Source organism: Petaurus breviceps, unplaced genomic scaffold, assembly GCF_028583685.1.
Source record: "Petaurus breviceps papuanus isolate PSGF00001 unplaced genomic scaffold, PetGlider_PUasm1.0 183, whole genome shotgun sequence".
NCBI classification, from domain to species: Eukaryota; Metazoa; Chordata; class Mammalia; order Diprotodontia; family Petauridae; genus Petaurus; species Petaurus breviceps.
In genome coordinates this window covers 12,632,218-12,648,100 of record NW_027185791.1, presented here as the reverse complement: position 1 = coordinate 12,648,100, position 15,883 = coordinate 12,632,218, and the positions used below count along the sequence as shown (strand labels likewise).

General features: G+C 37.1%; 1 protein-coding gene across 2 annotated transcripts in view; it reads right to left on the bottom strand.

Annotated features, from left to right (window-relative positions):
• The window catches only part of SEMA6A (semaphorin 6A), a 181,452-nt gene that overhangs the window by 21,053 nt on the left and 144,516 nt on the right, over positions 1 to 15,883 (bottom strand). The window lies entirely within an intron of this gene.

The window sequence follows — 15,883 nt, the reverse complement described above, 5'->3', positions numbered from 1 at the left end:
CCCTGCCCTGCCCTTCTCCTCTCCTCTCCTCTTTCTCTCTCTATAGGAATTCCTTCTATATCTACTCCAGGTTTCTCTCCCGAGAGTCAGTCTCACTTCGCTAAATACTTTTTTGACAATTTAAACTGCATGCCCTATAGGCATCAAAAATTCAGTATGTCCAAAAGAGAATCTATCGTTTTTTCCCCTCAAACATTTCTTCCAAACTTCCCTGTATTTGTCAAGGGCACTGCAATTCCCCACACAGATTTACAGCAGTGGAGTCATTTCTCTATTCCTTATTCTGCCACACTCCATGCAGCCAATCAATTGCAACATCTTTTTGATGCCATCTTTATAATGCCTCTCATATCTGTCCCATTCTCTCCACTCACTTTTATGAGTTTCTCCTTAGCACACATTGCCTAGACACTGAAACAGCTTTAACCCCATCACACCCAAAGTGTGACTAGATTGCCTGAATGCTTTCACCTCTGCATCATTTAATTATATTCTTCCCTGCCATTTCCAAAAGATGACTGAAAGGCACTGACCAATTTGCTAAAATCTCCCCAACTGAACTAAAGTCCAAAGAAAATCTTAAAAAGTCTCTTCTACATCTTTATCATGGAAAACATTAAAAGGAGAATAACTTGTTATAGTTAAGCCAGGATTCCTTTTCTCCTTACTATCAAGTCACTAGATTGCTTGTTTCCAAGTTGGTGTGATATGATGAATGTGTCTGTCTCCATAGTGAAGTGATTAATAGGCATCTGTGTAAAGCAGACCCAGTGACCACAAAGACAACAAAAACGGCTCTGTGTCCTTTTGAAAAATATGCATATGCAAAAAGGGTGAAAATCCTCCCCCATCCAAAAGTGGATTTGGTTTGTCTTGGCCCTGAGTGCTCAGAAAGATGGCAAAACATCAAGAAAAGCCCTAGAGTAAGATCCCCTAAAAATAGACTCTCAACTCTGCTTTAGAGTAAGACAAGACTGCAATTTCCCTCGAAATCCTCATGACAACTTGGGTGAATGGAATCTAGCAAACCAATTATTCTTGTTTGAAAATCTTATTGCCATAAAATGTCAGGCATATAGTCCAGCAAGGCAGCAAGAATAAGCAAGCCAATCATTTTGCAAAAGCATTTCCATTTCCACACTAATGCTAGTTATAATATTTATGAAAAAAATGTAAAAAAAAATTCCCAAGCCCCCAAATCCCACATTTAAAAAAGCAGGAAGAATTCTTAACTGGAGACAATTTTAATGTCCTCAAAGCCACACCCAAGCCAATCAGGATGACCACACTGAATGTGAAATGGGAGCTCTCTGTGGTTATCACTGCAGGAAACAGACTTTTTATTGTCTCATAGCATAATGTGAACCAGATGGTTGAAAAGTAAACTGAAACACCATCAGACATGGAAATAGAGCTTATTTTTATAAATGAAAGATGAAGGGTATCTCTTTTTGCTATTGCTGTTGTTGGGGTTAAAAGGCTGCACTTGGGGGGCTGACGGTATCCATTCTGTACAAAGTTTACTGTGATTGAATTTGCCTATTCCCAGGGAAGCTCATTAACTACTTCAGGGTCCTGAGCTCTGTAGCTTCTTAAAATTTCATTTATTCAAATTGTGTTTATTGTAGCTGATCACAGATGAATTCACCTTAAGTTCTGCCAATCAATCAATCAACATTTATTAATTGCCTACTGTAATCCCAGGCACTATACTAAGGACGGGGGGGCGTTACACTATCACCTCTGAAATAGCTATATTTTGTGCTATGATACCATTTACAGAGTAGGAAGAGAATGGAATGTATGTGCAAAATTCACTCAATTAAAAATATTATGTTGTTTTAACTTTCCTTGAAAACATGAACTTTTTTTTTTTTTTTGCTGACCGATTTATGTTTATGTAACTCTCTCCTGTTTCACTGATTACCAACGCCAGTGCCATAAGCCCATTATGGACGAACGGCTTATGATTCCAGTCACAAATCACAGAGTCTCAGGTTTGGGAGTAACCCCTGAGGTCATCAAGTACGAGCAAATCCTCTCTACAATATCCTTGACAAGTGGTCATCTAGCCTTCATTATTTAAAAATCCCTAGTGACAGGGAACTCACTACTTTCCAAAGCCATCTGTTTCGTTTTTAAACGTTTCTAATTGTTAGGAGGTTTTCCCATATAGTGAATCCCAATCTAGCTCATTCACTTCCACCCATGGCTTCACATTTTTTTTCTCCACCTTCCACTTCCACCTGCTAAGTCTTCAACTATTTTAGGACAGCTATCATGTTCCTCTTATACCTTTTGTCCTTCAGACCACACATCCTGAGTTTCTTCAAATGACTCTTTTATGTCATGGTTTTTCTCCCTATTCTCAGCTCAGCCACATAATCACAAAATATTGGCGTTGGATACGATCTTAGGGGAGCTTGGGTATATCGAGGAAAGAAACAAACACATCTACAACTTTACTTGGAAATCAGCATATCTGGATTTAAGTATGGTTTTGACCCATGGCGGTTCTATGACAACTGGCAGGTCAGTTCTCCCTCTCTGAATGTCAGCTGCAAAATGGGATTAATCCTTACTCTGCCTACCTCAGGGGATTGATGTGAGACCTTAACATGCCACGGAAATGCAAGCTTTTAATACTTTGTTGAGTCATTTCAGTTGTGCCTGACTGTTCAAGAGTCCATTTGGAATTTTCTTGGCAAAAATACTGGAGTGTTTGCCATTTCCTTCTCCAGCTCATTTGACAGAAGAGGAAACTGAGGCAAACAGTGTTAAGTGACTTGCCCAGGGTCACATAGCTAGTAAGTGTCTCAGGCTGGATTTGAATTCAGGAAGAAGAGTTTTCCTGATTCTTTAGGCTTTATCTACCTAGCTTCCCAATAATACTTTGAAGAGGAGTAACTTGCTACCCACAGATGTGCAGTGACTTGACTGTTGGTTCTACGTCATCATATGGTTCTCCAGACCATACAATGGACAATCAGGTTGGTCACTATGAGCGATTCCAGTTGTTAAAGCTCTGTTCATACAAGGTCTGATGCTGGGAATGATTACTTCAGATTTGTACAGCCTTGGAAGAGTATTGATGTTTATTTTTTTCTTCCCTTTGATATATTACTACAAACGGGACTAGAAACCCAACATGTAAGTAGATTCTGAAACCAGACAAAGCATTTCTATTTTCCAACTTCCTGGTCTCATCTTCTTCCTTTGAGGTTTCATATGGAGTTAAAACTATAGGACCAGCAAATAGGCTTACTTAGAAGATTATAAAATCCAGCTGGCTCTTTGTTTGGGTTATTGTCAGAGCTCTGTTTTTTTTTCCCTCTACAAAAATCAAGATAAAAACAAGCTCCAGTAAGCTGGTCATTTTTGGAGCAACCATATCATTGTCTGGCTAATCCAGACAATATAATATAATGAAGTCTTTGGGGTCCATACCACAAGAAAACTTTCATGAGATTTTGGTGAATTTCTGGCAACTCGATTGCTTTCAATATAGTCCATATTCGGCCCATGTTAATAATAACAGCTGTGCCAGGCATTTTGCTAAGCACCTTACCAATATCTCATTTGATTTGACAAGTATTATGTCATGCTACAATGAATGGCACGCTTCAGTGGGTCATTATATAGTAAAGTTCTAGGATATCAGTAAAGGCTTGAGAGGGGGACTAAACCTGTGATTTTATTGCCAAATTTTCTCATGAGATTCTTTAGCCATGCCATCTTGATGCTACCAATGGAGGTCAGCAATTAAGAGTGAAGAGATTTTCCCAGAGCACCAAGGGGTTGAATGATTTGCTTGGGATCACACAACCAATATGGATCTGAGACAAGATTTGAATTCAGGTCTTCCTGGTTTGGGGGCCAACTCTTTATCCACTGACAAGTTTTCTCTGTACAATTTTGTGGAAATGAATTTTAGCACACTGCAGGGAAAAATAAAAAACTTAAAACAAAGAACAGTTTTTCACAATGATCTTAAATAAGAGGTCAACAACTTGAAAAGTACCTCTGAGCCCCAATCTAGCATGCTTCATTGTATCATGCTTCATCTTTGTAATTATAGCATGGGTGGGGGAACCTGCAGCTTCAAGGCCACATGTGACCCTGTAGTGTGGCCTTTTGACTGAATCCAAATTTCACGGAACAAATCCTCTTAATAAAAGGATTTGTTCTATAAAACTTGGGCTCAATTAAAAGGCCGTACTCAAGGCCCTAGAAGGCTAGATGTGGCCTCAAGGCTGCAGGTTCCCCACCCCTGTCATAGAGAGTTCCCTGAGACACTGAAAAGTTAAATGATGTGCCCAAAGTCCCAAAGCCAGTATATGTCAGAGAAGGAGCTTGGATTCAGGTCTTCCTGACTCTGAGGCTAGCTCTCTAGTATATCATACTGCCTGCATTATTTGCATTAAAAGCATCTGAGAATTTACATTTGATTCTTATAAATAATAATAGCCCCCCCCCAATTCCTCATAACTTACAATGAGAGAAATCAGGGGTTCTAATTATCAATGGACTACAATATTGGTCCAAATTATCTATAACAAAACTTATTTGATTTTCCAGATTCTGGAGCTGATGTCAAAGTATCTTTGGTCTTTGAAAGTATCCTCAGGTTCTCTGACATTGGAAAATAGGAATTTGGATACTTCTTCACGACTAGTAGGCTTTACAAGTATTTGGTTTTATTGTTTTCATGTATTTCCTCTGTTTGCACTGCTCAAAGGGGCTCATCCATAAAGGACAGAGTACTGTATACGTATAGAAAGTGATTTCACCATTGATGCAACTGGTTCCATTATTAGGGTCAGTCCCCTAAAAAGGAACTCCAATCTGTAACATTAAGGAATTATTGTCAAAATGCCTCTCCATCCCTGGCTGGGGAACAGAATAAAGGAGAAAGGAAAACTGAAAAACACTCAGAAACTCATGACCTACTAATCATAATCTAGCAGACAAATGTCTGCTAGAAGAAAAAAAAGAATACTTGTTCAATTGAATCTAAATTCTTGGAATTGGAGAAAGCATTTTTAAGTTACATGAAATTTTTACTAATCTCTATAATAATAGCTAGCATTTACATAGCATTTGAAGGTTTGCAAAGCACTTTACAAACATCATCTCATTGGCTTCTCACAACCCTGGGAAGAAGGTGCTATTATTACTCTCCCCCCACCCATTTCACAGCTAAAGAAACTGAGGCAGAGGTTAAATGACTTGCCCAGGGTCACACAGCTAGTATGCATCAGAGGTCACATTTAAACTCAGGCTTTCCTGACTCCAAGTCCACTATGCTATCCACCATGCCACTAAGGTACATATAAATACATTTGGAAATTTTATGTGTATTATATACCAAGTTCTAGTGAGCAAACCTCATCAATACTTAGAATATAGTGGTTGTCTAACTAATGAGAGATTTTTATGTTCTGTAGAATTTATTATTTATGAAGAATGAAAGACTGTAACTAGAAGCCACATGCTTTGAAATATCTAAAAGGTAGGGATAATGCAGTTCCTTCTATGCTAATACAATGTCATCAATGTTTACTCTCAACCTCAGTTATTTTCAGTATGGCTTATCATTTGTTTGATTTTTGTGAGAAAATGTAACTTCAGATGAATATATGGAAGGGAAAGACTACTTTTTAGAATGAGAAATTTAAAACTAGCTGAGAAGAATAATTAAAGTTCCCCTCAATCCGTCAATAAGGATCTATTAAGCTCTTGTGTTCCAGGCACTGTGCTAAGCAACAGGAATTGGAAAAGAGGCAAAAGACAGTCTCTGACTTCAAGGCACTTATAATTTAGTGGAAGAAAAAAGGAAAGAAAAACATACAAACAAGATACACACACAATAAAAATTTATGGAGAGAAGGCTCTAGAATTAAGAGATATTGGGAAAGTCTTCCATTAACAGTTATTCTCTATAGGAATTGTAGCTAATATATTGGTTTGTAGCTGTGGTGCCTTCCTCTCTAAAGGTTACCTTGTATCTACTGTATATGTATTTTGTTTAATCTGTGTATCTTGTGTACATATTGTTTCCCTCAGCATGTAAGCTCCTTGAAGGCAGGTATTGTGTTAGGTTTTTCTTTGCCATCCCTAGCCTGGTACGTAAAAAAAAAAGCTTCATAAATTCTTGCTGATTTGTTGATTATAGGGGCTCAATTCATATTAAATAATGATGACAGACCATCATGCTACTTCTAATTGGACTTCTGAAATAGCTTATGTGCTCAATTACTTCTGAAATAACCTTCCATGTGTCCAAGATGCAGTTCAAGTTGACTGAAGTTTACTTTTGGCTATTTCTTTAGTTTGGGTGGTGAGAGATATAAACCCTTGGTGTGACTATAGATGCTTTATATTCTTTGGAATAGATGAACCATTAAACATACATGCCACAGCTACTGCCACACTTCCTGTTTCTCCATTGCATTCCCATGTATTTCTGTGAGACTACAGAATATTCTGTTTCTGTCTCTCTTTCTCTACTCCCCACCTCTATCTCTTTTCTTTCTCTCTTTCTGCTGAATGGTGTATGTTTTAGGCACTTCGTATGCTCTTAAAGCTTTACTTATGTACAATGTTAAGAAAAGAGATGTTAACTTCCAAAAATTCTCTCATGGCTCATTCATTCTCTTCCCATATTTGATAATTTCAATTTTCATCTCTATATGTTGTAGACAGTTATTAATATTTGTAGAATAGCAAGCTAACCAGTAGTTTGAAACTCTCAAACTAGTCTCTAAAAATCATGATTATATATAGATCTTAGATTATATTCTCATCAATAGTTATAACTAATAAGCACAAAATTATTCCTCAAAGTTTTCTTTTTTAAGTTTGGCTAAAAGCAAATAGAAGAAGAGGGTGAAGTTGTACTAAAGCATAAATTATTAAATATTCCAGATGTTCCATTCATAAGATTAGGTCTAATACCCAACGTATAGATCTTAAAAATGTTAAGTTGTCAAAAGTGATTCAGGCATCAAGGATGTTTTGTGTAAAAGAGGGGAGAAAAAAGCAAAAGATAGTGGGAAAGGAAGGAGGAAAAGAGAGAATAGAAAAGAGACAGAGAAATATGCATAAGTCAAGGATAATAGGTATGAATGGAAAAGATGGTTTATAATTATAATAGTCTGGAACACTGTTCAAAGTTGAATGGTTCTTTTATACCCTGAGTACATAATTTTGAATGAGAATTTTTAGTTATATAAAAAAAACTAAGTATATAATAATAGTTTTAAGAACTCTTTACTTTTTGGAGTAAAAGTTTTAATGGGGGACAAAAAAATCAGGTATTGTCTATGGTGAAGATGATCCAAATATTTGTGTGCAGAGAGAGACAAGCAGAGAGAAGAAATTAGCTTTCAACATAGCTGACATTTAACTTTTTATTTTTTCTACCTTTCAACGATAATCTCATCAAGACCTTAGATAAATTCAGCAAGTTGTCAGGAGAATACAGAATTAATTAGACTAAATCTATGACCGTGCCTGCATGACTGAAAGAACAATTAGTGTCACCCACGTGGGTCTTTGCAATTTTCCCCTCCCCCACCAACAAAGACATATACATTAAAACTACTAAGTAATTTATTTAAGAGCCCCAGTGAATGCCCTGGTACAGCATTCTCTCATTTCTTCCAAGAAAAGCCATGAACTTGAATTAGACATTCCTTTTTATTTTTCTTTGACAAGGGCACATTAATATTATAAAAGTGAATGATGATGTTATCTTTTCTTATGTAATCTTCTTTCATTCCCAAACCCTTTCTTTCTTCTTTTTCAGGCCAATCTCAGGCTTATTACTGATTTTACCTGGGGTGGGGATGCTGCTGTAGGAAGGCTTAGACCTTTACAAAATAAAAGGACATCTGTCTGGTGCATTCAACTCTACCCAGTTTTGACTTGAGTGACAGAGAAACCTAAGTTAAAGCTATAGTCTGCCAGAGGCTTAATTTGGAAAATATCCCTAGCTTGGTTATGGAATTGTGTGTTTCTTTTTAAGAAAGATGGCACTGATTGTAGGTTGCTGTTATTTTTGTTGTTATTATACAGGGTGTTCCAAAAATCTTTGTACAGTTTTTAGCCATTAAGGCTTTAAATGAATTCATTTCAAACTTTAATAGCTTAAAACTAGATGGAGACACCCCATATATGTATGTATGTGTGTGTGTGTGTATGGTATGCGTGTATATACACACATAGTATTACATATTGTAAGAGTATATTTATGTCTGTCTATTTTTAATTTTTTTTTGATTAATTCAAGAAGTTATTTCATTTCAATTAAATTCAACAATTATATTTTAACTCTATACTACTTATTCAGGTATCCACAACTGTGTTCAGCAAGCGCCAGCAAGTATGGGGAGCTGTCCAGCGATGGAATACCAGCAGCCAGGCTCCTCAGCACTGTGCTATCTTCTTCAGTGCTATTACTATGATGATTTCTAGCTCCCTTTTTAGGACTCATTTTCAAACCTACAAGGTTCATGTTTTCCCTTTTGAATCACTATAGTACATTGAAAAGAGCATTAGTTTATAGTCCGAAGTTCTGGATTCAAATCCCATTTTTCTCACTTATCTATCTGACCTAGTGAAAGGTAGAGAAATAAATAGGGAAAACCAAAAAATGGTTCAAGGAAAAGAAATGACACAAAAAAAATTTCTCTGGGCTTCAGTTTACTCATCTGGAAAATAAGGTGTTTGGACCAGAAAATTTCCAAAGTCCTTCCATCTCTGTATTTAAGATTCTACCAAAGCAGCAGAATCTATCTATCTGCCTTCATGCTCAAAGAGGACCACAATGACATCACTACGGCAGGGTCAGTGTACAGTGTATCTGGCTGTGACTGATCAGACCAGTACAAATTTGGGAATCTTTACAGCAGGTCAGGCACAAATAGTCCGCATGGACCTTTGGAATAGAGAAGTTTCTAAATTTGTGCATCTCACATTTCCACACACACACACACACACACACACACACGCACACACACACACACACACACAGTTTAGGGAGAAAAATTAAGTTTGGCTAAACTAACAGCTGATAAAATTGAGAGTATTCAAAAGTAAAATAATAGGCTTAATCATTCCACAATTTGAAGCATTTCTATTTGTACATCTCCTAAAGAAGCATTTTAAATTCTGTTTTGGATTATCAAATTTAAAAAAAAAGGTAACTATTTACTCTTTATCAAATTCAAGGCACATGGGGTGGCCAGGTAGCACAGTGAGTAAGAGCACCGGCCCCAGAGTCAGGATGACCTGGGATCGAATCCCAGCTCAGATACTTAGCACCCACTCAGAAACACCTGGCTGTGTAACATTGAGCAAGCTACTTAACCCCAATTGCTTAGGGGAGGCCAGGTGGCACAGCGAGTAAGAGCACTGGCCCCAGAGTCAGGATGACCTGGGATCCAATCTGGGCTCAGATACTCAGCACCACACCCAGAAATAACTGGCCATGTAACCTTGAGCAAGTTACTTAACCCCAATTGCTTTAAAAAAAAATCAAGGCACATAATTGAGTGATTTTCTGTTCTTTGTAACTAAATGTAAGTTCTACTTACCTGTAGAATTTTAGATATGTTTTTCTTAAATATGGTATGAACTCTCTTGACAGATTAGTTTCTCTTATTTATTCACAGAAATGATAAGAATCTCTCAACCAATTTGCCTCTAAGTTTACCACAGATATATTTTTAGACTTACTTTAAACCTTTGGAGATTAAATAGGCTGTAAGTGGTTATTAAGAATATTACATCTCTGTGAGACAATCTTATGCATGATTTACAAATTAGCAGAGTGCCAATGGACAAAATCAAAGGTGTTAGTTTATTTCATCATTCACAATTGATGGAAGTAGTTTGTTTTTATGGGGATAATAATAGCACTGTACCTTATGGGGCTTTGTTGTGAGGATTAAATGACATCATACAGAAGGTACTTTAAAGCTCTATGTAAATGTTAGTTTTTTTATTTTAAAAATAAAATTTCTTCTGATGATTCAATCATATATAAAAATAAAAAGCTGGCATTTATTGAGCACTTCAAGGCTTACAAAGAACTTTATATACATTATCTCACTTGACTTCCCCAACAACTCAATAAAGTAGGACTGGTGAACCCTATTATCCTTGGTTTATAGATGAGGAAGGTGTGCCTGAGATAAGTGGTAGCCATGGTCACACAGAGGGAGGATTTAAACTTTGGTCTATCTTGACCCTAGGTCCTCCCCTGGATCAACTGGTTACTACTACATTATTTAATCTCACCTTAAATCAACATTTTTTTTTTGCTTTTTTTTTTGAGGGGGTAAGGTAGGGCAATTTGGGTTAAGTGACTTGCCCAAGGTCACATGACTAGTTTTGTGTTGTGTCTGAGGTCAGATTTGAACTCAGGTCCTCCTGACTCCAGGGTTGGTGCTCTATTCACTGAGCCACCTAGCCTCTCCTAAATCAACATTTCTATCACTCCTACTCTATCCCTATTTTACATGTGTTTGTGAGTGTTTAAAGAAAATTATAATATTAGCTGAGAAACTAATGAAAATTAGAAATACGGTAATTCACAGACACAAGGATATATAGAAAAAAATCAAAACTATTTCCATTTTCTTGTTCTTGTTCCTTGCCTCTGACCAACCATACTTCATACCTAATCCATTCCTTTCTCTGATCATAAATACCCACTCTCTGGAAAAATCCATATTTAGCACAGAGGGGGAGTTTGGAGATTGTCTAGTCTACTTAATAGAGTTAACGGCATAAAGAACAAAGCATCAGACTAAGTCAGAGAACTTGAATTTAAATTCTGTCTTTGCAGAATTTAATCTTTCTGGGTGAGATAATCTATCAAGTCTCTTATCATTTATTAACATCTTAGCTCATGTACATTCTCTCCTTAGTAGAAAACCCCTGAACAATAAGTTTTAATGGAACGAGGAGAATGGAAATGGCTTTGCTTGGAGTGCTCCTTGGTTCAATGGGGAGTCCTGGGCATCAGGAGGCATAGGTACTTACGTATGTAGTGAAAGAGTTTCATTCAATCCACAAGCATTTGTTAAGTTCTTCCTAGAGCTGGGTATCGAATGAGGGAGCCCTGAAGGCCAACTATGTATTTCATCATTTGTGCCTGGAGGCAAGAGTAACCCCATGTCTATTCTCATCTCCCAAATGATAGTTAAGACACCCAGAACTAGTCACATATTTTCAGAAAAGTTCTTTTGGGTCCAGAGAAACACACTTCTTAGAAAGACTGCTGGCATACCCAAAAATGGGTATTGAAATGAAAAAAAATTGTGAGTAGACTTGGACTAATCTAATTAAAAGTATTCACCAAACCCTCTGCCATGGAGAACTCCTGTTTTTGGTGAAATGAGGAGGAGTGTCACGAGAAAATGTGGATGATAATTGTTTTCATCTCAAATATTAGACATGAAATTATCTAGGAATTGAAAATGCTTATGGAAAGATTTTCAATATAAAATGGATAACATTTCTCCCATTCTGCTACAAAATTTATCTCTGTGGTACTCCATTACACCCCCCTCCCAAGCTTCCAGATCAACCAATTCATCAACATTTATTTAACACCCACGAAGACTCAGGTACTGTGCTAAGTGCTAGCCAACATTTATGCTTTCCATAAGCATACTGTGGAGTCCCCAAACATTCCTTGGTGGGTTAATTGGGGAAATATTGCTCTAAAGCAGTACTGATTTCTACTAGACTAAACACCTATCCCTAGTCACAAAGTTCTGCTGAATAACAACAGGTATGAGAGGAGCTAACGAGAGAATGAATCACTTGTTCTTGCCATGTCTAACAAATAAAAAGGTACAGTTTTCACTAAACCTCATTTTTAAAAACACTAAGTAACCAGGCAACGATTAGATCAGACTGGAGGTTTTTTTGCTACTCTAAAGCCACAGTAAAATTTTCACAGAAAAGAAAATAAATATTGACTATGAAGAATTCTTTTTCGTCAAATTTGGAGCAAAAGAGAATTTAGTTATGATTTCTCGTGAAATGTGGAAAATACTGCCCCCCCCTTTGTAGCCTTTTATGACTCTCACTACTACTTGTACCCACGCAAACAAGAAATGAAAATGATTAGCTAAAAAAGTGGGACGCTGTTTAAAGTGTATTGATGTGCCAGTTTGATTTAAATTGCTCACAACCAATAATCTAATTCTTTTATATTTTTTTTCTTCAAGCACAATGGGCATATCTCAAACTGTATTGATATTATCTCCTTCCAAGTAAAAAAAAAGTCTTATTTCAGAAGCTTCCCATGATAAGCATACATAAGACTATCTTAAAATTTCTGATTGCGTAGAAATACTTCAAGAGTAGAATGCTTCTAAATATTAATTTTTAAGTGGCCTTTCTACAGCTCACAACGTTACATAACAAAATCTAGATAAGAACTTTTTTGGGGGGCATATACAATTCACTCTGCATGTGCCCTATAACCACAACACCAATTCTAATGGAGTCTTTGAAACTAGCTTGTAACCCTGCTACATGTCTATATTTGGTGCGAAATAAGGGACCAATTAGGGGCTGTGGTGATGCCAGAATGACTTGGGAGAAAAAATTCATCTTTTTCCTCTTTGTGTTGAGTGATGAGAAATGACAAATCATAATCTAAAACTAAATGGGCCTTCGCATTCATGTTTAAATGTGATGAAATCCACCTCAGTTATTATAAGATAAATAAAAGTTTCAAAATCTGGGTGGAATGGATAAAGTGAAAGTCATGGCTGCATCTAATTCGCCATCTCTGTGACTAAAAGACAGGATGGAGAAGCTACAGACATTTAGAGGCCAGATAAAACAAAGCCATTGACTGTGCTCCCACTAATGAATCTAGGACTAAAAAGATATCAAGCAATTCTAAAAAAATAGTAAGGACAAGAGACATTACACAAGGCCAGTAGGGTAAGGAAGGGCAAGGTCAGTTAGTTACTGACAAGGAAAAGGACTTCATTTTCGGTAGCAACATATTTGAGTAGTTTTCTACATCTACTCTTGGGCTTTGTTAGTATGACTATACATGCATATAGGACTGTCATGTTACTTACAGTGTAGAGGGTAAAGCCTTGGAACAATCCACAGAGGGACAGAGTGCTAGTCATTATTGTTTTGAAAGGGGGAGACTAAATACAATGGCAGCAGAAGGGAAAGTTTAGTTGTGCAAGGGGAGAAACAGTGAACGGTGTTTTGACAAAGGTGAGGAACATACAGAATTAAATCAATACTGAAAACACAGCAAGAAAAAGAAATAAAAACAAAAGCAAATATACTCTGGAAATGCACTGTTACTAAGGTTCTCTACAATTGGCAGCATTTAGCTAAGGGCATGTGTTTATTAATTGATCTTTGTAGTCAGTCAAAAGCAAAAAAGGGAATCAGACACCTGACTCCTCCTGGCTTGGCCATCCAGTATATCATTTTCTGCTTAGTGAAGAAAAGAGAGGTGACTTAGAAACAATTCCAGAGTATATTTAGCTACCAAAGCTGTGGGCACACAAATGTCACATTTCCGTGAATTAACCCATTGAAAGAACATCCCTTTTCAGTGGCCCACAGATGACCGAAAAGACACTTGTACTAAATTAGATGCTGAACACAGATGGATGTGACATCACCAAGGCACCAGATCAGAGAAAATAAAGAAGCAAATGGATTAAGAACCACTTCAGTTTGAGAGACATACATGGGAACAAGAAAAGAAAACATCTCCAAAAGAATAACCCGATTACTAAATCACATCACAGCGCACTTTGCAAAATGAAACAGAAGTTTAAAAGAAATTCATGGATGCTTAAAGAAAAGAAATCTACAGGGGTGGGAGGTGGGAAGAAGGAAAAAGAAAATCATGGTACAAAAAATTAAGCTAAATTCTTTTTGAATTTTGCATAACAACTCATTGGCATTGCCCCCCCAAAGCACTTCATCCATTGTGCTAAAAAAGCCACATTTGATTGGGCAAGGCAAGGAGTTAATAGCACATGAATAGTGGTAATGGTAGAGACCCACGCAATCACCTCTGCCACCATTGTCTGACAATATGTGTAGACTGCTTCCAGCTTTGTCAATAGTCATAATTAGACCCCAAAGAAGGAACAATGTGGAATTTTTAAACTGTCAACTATTAATAAGACACTTTGATAACCTCCACTCCCTGGGGAGAGCAAGCTACCAACCCCATTAGTTAGTGAATTGAAGTGAAAATGATTACATTGAGAATTTAAACATTTTGTTAATATTTTTTCTTGTATTTCAGGAAGCCTGTAGCTACGTGTATACAAGTGGTTTTGAAGAAGTTGCCTTTTGTCCATGGAAAACAAAGACGTGCCAAATGATTCTGGGGTGAGAAGCCACACAGAACAAATCACAGCTAATGCACATAACCTGTGACCTGCTGTGACTGGATCCTTACCCTATCACAAATTAGCAAGGCATATCCTCGGGAGGTTGAGGACGGACGCCAAGTACCCCTTCGGTACAATGAAACTGATGAGAGCAGACTATCAATCTGCTTACATTTGGGGGCAGGGAATACTACAAAAAAATGAGGAAGGCTAAAGAACATTGCCAAAGGTTAAGGGAAGACACTCTCAAGGAAAGATTAAAAGGACTTAAACTGTATTGCTTGATTAAGCAATAACTGAACAGCAGGAGGGCATGAGATACCCCTATGTATCTCAAGAAGACTAATAATACTAACTTGCTCTAAGAGGCCTGGAGCAGAGGAAATAGAAATAAAGGAAAGGGAAATTTAGGACGAAAACACTCTAATGCTAAGTGGTAGTCTTCCAAGGGTCAAGGTGTCAGCTCTATCCCTTGAGACACAAAACACTGAACTGGACCAAATTCTTGAAAGCAGACAGGAGTAAACAATTCTGAATGGAGTGGAAAGGCTAAGCAAAATAACTGGCCTTTTCAGTTTCTGATTTGCAAGACTCTTTTCTGGACAAGTAAAGGCTTCTTTGGTTGCAGCTGTGACTAAAGTAGCATGTGTTAATGAGGCCCAACAAATGGTGAAAAAAGATTACATTTCCTGTCCCTAGTTGACCAAAGAAAGGAAAGGAAAATTTTGGACAGTTCAAAGTACAAACTCTTCATTTATTTTGGCTTCCTTTCCAGCTTTAACAAATAATATTTCTGCTTGATTAAATTGTATTTAAATCTTCATTTTTAAAGACAATTACAGTGCATATGGGGTTATAGCTCTATGCAAACACCATTAAACTATGTATTTGGAACCAGAGTATTTGGACAGTTTCTCTGGGCTTTGTGTCAAACAGTGATACTGTACAAAAGTTGGAATTTTTTTCTTTAGTGATTAGCACATCTGCAGAGCAAAAGGCTAGAAAATCATTTGCTAAACAAAAGGTTTTTTTTAAATCTCTTGTTTCTCATTTTGGTTTTATGCATATTCATTTTTTACTGCTAAGACTGGACCTCTGAGACTTCTCGTTTTCATAGTCTTCATACCCAGGAAGGCTCCTTACCGCCATCTGTCAATGGTTGCATGAGTTTACCTGTGTTTTAGGTTAATTCAACTTGCCTTCACTGCTTTGCCTTAAGTCACAAAGGTAAAAGGAGGTGAAAACATCACTAAAGGAAACTGAGATGAAAGGAAAGAGGATTAACCTCAGTCAGCTTTTGCTTAAGGCTAAGCTTCCCCCTATTTAACTGAGAAAACTTTAATTTCAAAGGTGTTAATTCCTTCCTCTTCCAATAATAATGAGAATATACTTGTATTATTTGTTTTGTGTGGCTTCCTTATTCAGTGGATATTTTGGTTAAGGCCTAAAATGGAGTATTTTGTTTCTGACTT